A 9,348-nucleotide genomic window follows, 5' to 3' on the forward strand; every position below is an offset into this window, starting at 1 on the left:
TGACCCCAGCCTGTAGCACTGCATGGGGTTGTTGTGGCCAACGCGCAGAACCCGGCACTTGGATGTGTTAAATCTCATGCCTTTAGGCTTCCAGAGCGGGTATTGTATTTGTGGGGGTGGGAAAGCCAATTTCCCTTTTCCCCCTCAGTTTTATGTTGTATTTTGTAGGTGGCCTTTTTCTGTTCTCCTCCTGCATTAAATGGTCCGAGTTTGGCCTGAAAAATTTACCTGTAAAAATGTGTTTAGCTCAGGATTCTGCTATTGTGAAGAAATTTCATCAAATTTAACAAGCGCTATTCAGGCAGGTCCTATAAAAAAGAAGAAAAGTATCATTCTCCTGCAAAATCTGCCCTAAAAACCTTCCAGAATTTATTCCTGATAGTCTGGAGGTTTCTTTTTCTTTCCACATGACTATATGGCAAGGATATAACTTTGTATTAAATTCTAACAACTCAAAAAAAAAAAAGAAGGTATGAAAAGGTAATAATTTTCCATTAAATGCTAAAGGCCTTTCCTCCTTGAGGATATAAGCAGGCCCTACAGGAACTGGTAGTTATGCTGCAGATGGATTTTTCAGGCTCAGAGAGCTTGGGAGGGGAGGGTGTTTGAGTGCATTAGTATTCACTCCACATTCTCGCCTGCTCTTCCACATGCACTGCTTTTTGCCTCCATAAACTGTTCTGGATGCAGATCAAAATTATTTCAAAGAATTCACAGGGAAACAAAAATTATCCAGAGCAGCAGTTTGTGTGTGTTTCCACAGGGCCTTCACTTTCATTGACATTGACTATTAGCTTTTGTATAGCAATACCAAAAAAATGATGGCAGAAGCAGAGAAGGGAAAGGCTTCCTCTGATAAGAAAGGGGGGTAACATGTCAGAGAGAAGTTCTCACAACAACTCAGAGTGCTGTGAGCTTTCCTTGTGCAGGCAACATCAACAATTTAAAGCAGCATAACTGAGTTCTTTAACTGAAATGACACTTTCAGTTCTTATTATTGGTAGTGTTACTGCTTTTGCTATTCTTGTTATTATTCTTAACCTGGAGAAGAGGAGACTCAGGGGTGACCTTATTGCTCTCTACAACTACCTGAAGGGAGGTTGTAGACAGGCGGATGTTGGTCTCTTCTCCCAGGCAGCCAGTACCAGAACAAGAGGACACAGTCTCAGGCTGCGCCAGTGGAGGTTTAGGTTGGAGGTTAGGAGAAAGTTCTTCACAGAGAGAGTGATTGCCCATTGGAGGTGTTCAGGAGGAGACTTGATGGGGTGCTTGGTGCCATGGGTTAGCTGTTTGGGTGGGTTGGATTGGTTGATGGGTTGGACACGATGGTCTTGAAGGTCTCTTCCAACCTGGTCTGGTCTATTCTATTCTATTCTTGTGGTTGTTTTTATTAACATTGGCATTACCTGCATTTACATTGACAAAAGTATCACAGGATCACCAAGGTTGGAAGAGACCTCAAAGATCATCAAGTCCAACCTCTCACCACAGACCTCATGACTAGACCATGGCACCAAGTGCCACATTCAATCTTCTCTGTTTATCCTTGTTAATAGGATGAACGTTCACTTCCTCCCTTTTTATCTCTAATTTTGCAAGCCCCAAGCCAGTTCAACAGCAGACCTAGCCAAAGAGCCGTGTTGCTGTCTCCTCAAGCTCAAATCATAGCTGCAGGAACATTTATCGCAAAGTTTCATGAAAGATCAAGTGGACAGGACCACCTGCAATACATGACATTATCAAGCAAGCGTTGCTTTGCTCCTGCAAAAAAAACACAAAGAATCCTACTTCTTACTGATAGCTTGGAGGGAGGAGCCTTTAGTTCCTTGTTCACTGAGACAAGCAGGATTCATGGCCCACCACTGCTGGCTCTAGAGTCCTTCCTCAGTGTTTGTCCTAGTACTGATATTCTTGAACTCTGATCTAAGAAAAAAAAGAGCATGGTAAAACACAAGCTTTTCTCACACTACAAAGATGTATTGCCTACTCTGAGAGCAGGTCAGAAGAATTCTTGGAGCTCTAGAAACAGCAGTGTCTGGAGATCTCCATAAAACAGAAGCAAAGCGAAGCAAAGCAAAGCAAAACAAAACAAAACGAAGCAAAGCAAAGCAAAACAAAGCAAAGCAAAGCAAAGCAAAGCAAAGCAAAGCAAAGCAAAACAAAACAAAACAAAACAACCACAAAACCCCAAACAAACAACCCAGAAGCTACAAAGTTGAAGGGAAGTATCAAACACAAAATCATCCAAACACTGGGAGCAGCCAAGCTTAGGAGAAAGCTGAGAGGGAACCTTAGAATATTTTAGAGGAGCAAATAAAGATGGAATAAGGGAAGAGCTGCATCTTGCACACACACACACACATGTCAGTTGTTCAATGTTTAGAATCCTCATTGCATGAAATATAGCAAACACACGGTGCTCAGTGAGGCACAGTATGGTAGATGCAAAGTCTTTAAATCGGCAGCATTCCCTCGTGGGCAATAGCCGTTTGTTTCTAGGCAATCTCTGTCACAGCCAGGTCCCTGCTGGGTGAAGTGCTGGAATTTGTGCTGGTGCTCTCAGGGTGCCACCCTGCTGGGCATCTGGTGATAGAGAGCAAATAAGCATGAAGTCGACAGTTTGGCTTCCACCAAAGCTTAATTTAGCTCACTTCTCAGCCCTGAATAAGAGAAATTAATAGCAATAATTAATAGTTCTTTTAACACAGAGAGTTAAGAGCAGCATGCAGTAAGAATGCTAAATCTGGGGAAACTTCAGAGCTGGGAGACAAAGACTGTGCAATGCACTCTGCTTTGCCAAGGAGGGACTAAACAAAAGAAAATGTCTGGTCAGAGGGAACAAAGGAATGTGCTGGAGCATCCAAGGAGGATGTAGTGCAGTCCACACCGGCTGGAATGCATCTCCTGAGGAGGCTGAAATTCCTTCCACCTTCTCCCTCTGCCTTTTTTTGTTTTCGACCTTCTCTGCCAAGAAAAGGACAAAAGCTTTATTATGCCTGAAGTTTGGCCACAAGCAAGAGAACCTAAAAGGTGCTTCAGAGCGCTTTGTGCTATTTCTGCAGGACTATGGCAAGCTTTCTGAGTGACTTTTGCCATCATCCACAAAGTGCTTATTTCTTCTGTGTTACTTCACGAAGATCTCCTTTTTTCTCTTTGCTTGCACCACTGCACCTCCTTTGAAGCCAGAAGCTGAAGAGCTGACATTGTACATAGAATTTCAAATGAATTCTTATGGCCATTTTGGGGAGGAAACACTGGCTCTTCATTATTGATTTGGTTACTTTCCTGTGCTTGTTTCTGTCCATAGTCACACGCAAGGCTTTTTGTGGGTGGTGCTGCACAAAGTCTGAGGAAGGCAGGATGCTTTCTTAACAAACTTCAAAACGTTTTTGAAAGTACAGCAAGAAGGCAGCAGAGAAGTACATTCCATTTTTATAATAATTATACACACAGATGTTACACAAAAAAAAATCTTCCTAGCCGAGCCTGCCCTTCAGACTCATTTCTCACAGGCAGCAGAGGACAGTACAGATGAATCACAGAATCAATAAGGTTGGAAAAGACCTCAGAGATCATCAAGTCCAACCTGCCACCCAACACCTCATGACTACTAAACCATGGCTTCAAGTGCCACATCCAATCCCTTTTTGAACACCTCCAGGAAAGACATAAAGACACAGGGAGGGTTTGGGGAAAGTGGGCAGGCTGAGGCTGGCCTGGGTGGCATGGTGAAGGAAACAGAACCCATGGGAAAAGAAAAATGAAGATAATTAGGAGGGAAATTGGCCAATTAGAAAGGAAAGGATCATGTTTCTCTCAAAGGTGTAGTCAAGATGCTTTAACTCCATTCAATGGGAAAAGGAGAGGCTGTTTGAGAAATTCAAAGGATCATGGCACTCATATGCCAGAGGGCATGAGAAAAGCAATACTGTAGGTGTCTGAAATTACTGGATTTGTGATGCTATCAACACACCTGTAGGACTGACATAAAGATTGCTTGATATTTGAGCTGCAAGATAAAAAAGTGTTATACCAAATATTCTTACTGTGGTTGGTTGATTTCCTTAAATGATTGCACTCTCACAGTGATTTTTCTCACCAGCCTCAGTAAAGTCTATACTTGTGGTTCTCATCTCTTATCTTACCTGTGTCTCAGATTCTTCAGCATTCAAAGTCTCTGCCATAATGCAGAGGTTCACTGCCTCAAGAAGCAGCCAAGGTCTTTTCATAGATGACTGCCTTTAACTACTTTCCTGGTTGGAAGGGGGACAGCCTAGCAACCCACAGGTGGTAAAACCATTTTGATGTAAATTATATAGGCTGTCCATGCAGCTGCACAAGCCAATAGGTGGTTCACAGTTGAATGAACCCCATGTCCGAGAGGCTTACATTCAGAGCATGTTGCAAAAACCTCTCAGATGTCCATGCAAAATTCACTGAAGGCCGAGCACAGCATCATCCCTGGCCTGACATCCTTGCGTATATGGAAAACCAGAAGGAGGGAAAATTGGTGCTGTGTTAATACCACCCAAATATACACAATGAAGTCAGACTGGAAGCAGTGAAATTACAGCTGCTCCCCATGAGCTAACAGGGCCATTTTCCTTAACCAGTGACCTCCAATTACAGAGTAGCAAGCAAATTAGGAGAGACAAAAAAGAAAAACCTGTTAGCCAGAAAATCGTACTGGCTGAAGCTTGTCTTGTTTCAGTTCCAGTTTCCATAGCTTTCGGTAAAGAATGTGCTGTCTCCATGGTTGGCACTGGTGTTAACTGGAAATGTTGATTCTGGGAACAAGCAATTCCTCCTTATCAAATGGTTGGGGTTCAGAATGAGTTTTTCAGAAGGCCCTAAGCTCTTCTTGAGTGCTTAAAGGGTCTGAATCATTGCAAGGTACTTCCTGATGACACAGAGGTCAAGCTAGGAAGCAATCAAGCCCAAAAATGGCCAGGGCATGAATCACTACATGAAACTGCCATTTCTCAGTTCCCAGCCCTCCATGATTCCTTATGCTCATGGTTGTTTTCCTGTTGGTTGGAGTGACTGTGAAGTAGGCTGGGGTGTGAATATACAGTGCAGCAGTTTGGTGATCCTCATGCAGAGGTACAGGGCTTACAAAAGTACAGCCATCTGTGAAAGTTAGGAGTCTGACCCTAGCTGATTCAGGTTGCTTACACAACCTGAAAAATTCATAAAGCCAGATGTGTGGTGTGGTATGAATCCACTTTGACAGGGCACTAGAGAAAATAGTGTTATCTGCAGGTTAAGGGTGTGCCTACACAGGGAACAAGTACTTTACAGATTCACAAGTTTAATTCCCTAGGTAGGCAAGCCTGAACAGCTAAGAATATGTGGCCTGCTCACACTGAAGCTGGAGGAGATGTTGGCATTTAATTGTTTATGGCTAGTAACTCTATACTCATTCTGTGATTCTAGTTGTGGCCTTCAAATCCTATAATCCAAATCAAGTCCTGCTTTGACAGGACAAGCTCCATCTTTCCTTCTCTGGATGCACAGTTTGACAAGTGTATGCCTCAGATTTGCAAAATTAGCCAAGGTCCCCATCAGATAAGAAAGAAAAAAGAGGCAAAGTCACTTACAAGATCAAACAAGCCACACGGTTGAAACAAAGATAACCACTTGGGGATGCAGTTTCTTTTGACAACATTGTGAGCTTAATACCTTCTATCTTCCTTCAGTATACGTTGGTGTGAAATCTTTTCCTGAGGCTTTCTTGAGTTATAGGAGAGAAAAGGGTTGGGGAAATGTCTGCAGGGGGTTTTCACCTACTCGGGCAAGATCTGAAACATGCTTCCCTCCTCCCTGCGCCACTACGCTGCCTGCAGATTAGCAGGTTTCTCTAAGCCTCCACTTACAAAGTTTTCCCAGGGTAGTTCATATCATCAACTCTTACAATTTAAATAGAGAGATTAATTTCTAAGACAGGGCTGTAACAGCATTGCCAGATTGTTCCCTTCTTGCAGCTCCTAATATGTTTGCTTTCAGAGGCAACTGATCTTTTGGAAATCCCTCTTCCCCTCAGTGTGAGAGAAATCTGTTAATGACGAAGCTCTGAGTGTTCTCTAAGTGCAATGTGTGGTGAACTCCGAGTCCCAAGCCTGAAGCCACAGTCTTCCCACTGTTTGCTGCTTGGGCTCAATAAACATCACTGATGTATTGAGATGACTCAGCTACACAGCGTTCACCTGCCAGTACCAACTTACTGGTCTGGATTTGTGAGATTTTCCAGATAGCAGACAGACTGAAAGAGCAAAGCCATTTATAGACCTGGTGATTATAATGATGCATGGGAACAAAAATAGATTTATAACAATCATAACATCGAGGACAGCAATACAAATAGTGAGGATAAAAAAACAGGGAAAGATAAATATCTGTCTGGAAATACTGCTGCTGAATCTATAAACTGATGCCCTGCCAAAAGCATGTCGTTACAGATTGAAAGCAATGTGGTATCAATAACTTTCAGTCTGCCCAATGAAAGTGGTCCTTTTTTCTCCAGTTTTAGGTACTGTTGCAAGTTGCAGTGCACCATTTCTGTTAACTAGAAGGCTGTTTCTGCATCATTCTTAACTAATGCTTTTTAAAACAAGCTAGACACATTCCTGTAACATGGAACAGGCTACTTAATGCCTATATTCACCAGTTAAGGTTTGGAAGTATAAGAAGGTATCCTGCTATTTAGGAATAATTAAAAGGACTTAACTTTTAGATAATAACCTCAGGCTGTGTCCTTTCCCTGTTATGGCATCTAGTCACAAACGTGGTTCTTTTAAACACTGCTGGGAACAGCTTGGTTGTAGCATGGACAAGTGTTTATTACAGGGTTTACTGCCTTGTCCTATGATCCCATGCTCTGCAAAGCACATCTTAACTAATTCCCAAAGGCAAAGTGGCAATGCTGTGAAGCACTTGTGAAAACACTCAAACTACAGTTTAAACCTTGTTAAAGCACAGTTCTTCCCAGAAGAGTGGCACTAAAAATGACAGGGTGGGATTCTATATTTATTGTCTATTTGTGATTTCCAGATCAAACACGCTAAGTACAACTAAATAGCTCCCTCCTAACACCCACAGCCAGCTCCCCAGACTCTGGTGAGATCAGAGAGTTGAAACTTTCATAGTCATTGTGATTAAGATTATAGTCTCCTTAGCATCTGCCCAAACCTGCTGTCCTCACTGAAACAGGTACAGCTTGACCTCCCCCCCCTTTCATTTAGCCAAACAAGCTCGAGGAGGATGCTTTCTTCTCATTAACCTGTATGAGTCTTTTCACTGCTTTAAGGGACTAAAACATCTTTGCAGGCAGACCAGCAAATCTAACTCTGAACGCAAAGGCACAGCAAACTGATCTGTTGAAGGGGATGCCACTTCTTAACCATAGTCACATTTTCAGCTAAAGCATTTTAATAGCTTGTAAATTTGTTTTCTGGTCTGTATAATGGCATGACATATTTCAATCTCTACAAAATTCTGATGTGAACAATATTCTCTATGCACGTAAATGCAGGTTTATGAGCTACATTTTTATTTCTCTGGAGAGCCAGCTGTTGCATATTTATGGCTAGCACAAGCAATCAGAAAATGCAGCCCAATCCAAAGCTCATTGAAATTCAGTTACACTTCAATTAACTATAGGGTTAGTTGCTACTGTTTCAGTGCTTTTCTTTCTGCTGCATCTGAGTGGGAAGAAATCAGCCTCACCACCTCCCAGGGACCTCTGAGTCAACCAACACTGGAGCTTGCTGTTCCCAAACAGGAGAAGAGACACATTGCCAAGTCCAGTTTTTGGCCTCTGAGATGATAAAGCTAGTTTGGCTTAAATAACTTCTGCCAATGAAGCTGCTGTAGCATTCAGGTTGACAAAGTTGGCATCTCTATGGAGTGAACAAGAGGACACAGTCTCAAACTGTGCCAGGGGAAGTTTAGGCTTGAGGTGAGGAGGAAGTTCTTCACAGAATGGGTTGTTGGCCATTGGAACGGGCTCCCCAGGGAGGTGATGGAGTCACCGTCCCTGGAGGTGTTCATTAAAGGATTGGATGTGGCACTTGGTGCCATGGTTTAGTTGTCATGAAGTGTTGGGTGACAGGTTGGACTTGATGATCTCTGAGGTCTTTTCCAACTTTATTGAGTCTATGATTCTATGAATACCTTAGATGTGCATAGTTACCCTGACGTGGTCAAAGATGGCCAGTTGCACAACAGTCCTTCCCCCTGTACCACAATGAAAATGTAGAAATGCAGGGGTAGATCCTGTTTATCTGCACTGCTGTCCTTTTTCCTGTGTAGTATGTTCATAAAGATATATAAGAACAGATGCTAAAGTAGTGAAAGGCTCTGACCAGATTACAGGAACAGTTACAGCATCCATTCAGGGTGCAATACTGCTACCCAACATGTGCCAGCAATACTACCTCAGGTGTTAGGGTTCTCATGCCAGCTTTCACATCAGCTTTTGCAAAGAACTCATCACAAGTTCAACTGTCTGGAGGTTTTATTGTCCTTATGAGTGTATTCAGCATCTGTTTCAATACTAAATTGTGCTTGATGGGTGTTCAAATGGTTACAGATGTGTAAGCAGGAATGTGCCAGGCCGTCAGCCATCCTTGAAGATGATGGTTTCCTGACTTAGCATAGCTGAATTTTTGTGAAACAATATACAGACATTTTCCACTGCACTCTTTTGCCAGTCCTGCACAGCCTTGTGACTCAAAGGGGCAAAACTTCACAACCCAGAGCCAATGTGGGCCCCAGATTTCTAATGTTCGAGAGCCTGAATAACCAGAGCTGAGGTTTTGGTCTGGCCTGTGGAAAGGGAAAGAAAGCCATCTGTGAAAACTGGAGGCAGATTTGGGTTTGGCTTCTACCCTAGGATCCCACAGCCTCCCATAACTACTTTCTGAATATCTGCATGTTGGGAGAAGAAATCCTTTCTCTGCACCTTTTCTTGGAAAGCCATGCTTGACTCCATGCCTGTTACACACAGGTCCCACAGGACTTTGGGGGAACCCTCTGAGCAATTCAGAGAGACAAGACCAGCAGGCTTTGATCCTTAGGGCTGTAGAAGAGTGCCCTTTTCTATCTAGAAGTTGGGGAAGGAAGAACAGACTCTGAGTGGGGCTTGTCCTATGGGAGAAAAACGCTGAACATCATTGGAAATTCACAACAACACATGCAGAAGATGCACAGAATTCCCCCAGGTCTCCTCCACACGAAGCCCCACTTGGCTGATGCTGCCTGGTAGGTGGCCTGGGCAGCCAGACACACACCCCCCCCACCCCACCCCCCCCCCCCATATCATGCAGGCCAGCCTTGGCAAGCAACAAT

This window comes from Melanerpes formicivorus, unplaced genomic scaffold, assembly GCF_026170545.1.
Source record: "Melanerpes formicivorus ecotype bairdi unplaced genomic scaffold, bMelFor1.0.p_v2 SCAF_71, whole genome shotgun sequence".
Classification (NCBI taxonomy): Eukaryota; Metazoa; Chordata; class Aves; order Piciformes; family Picidae; genus Melanerpes; species Melanerpes formicivorus.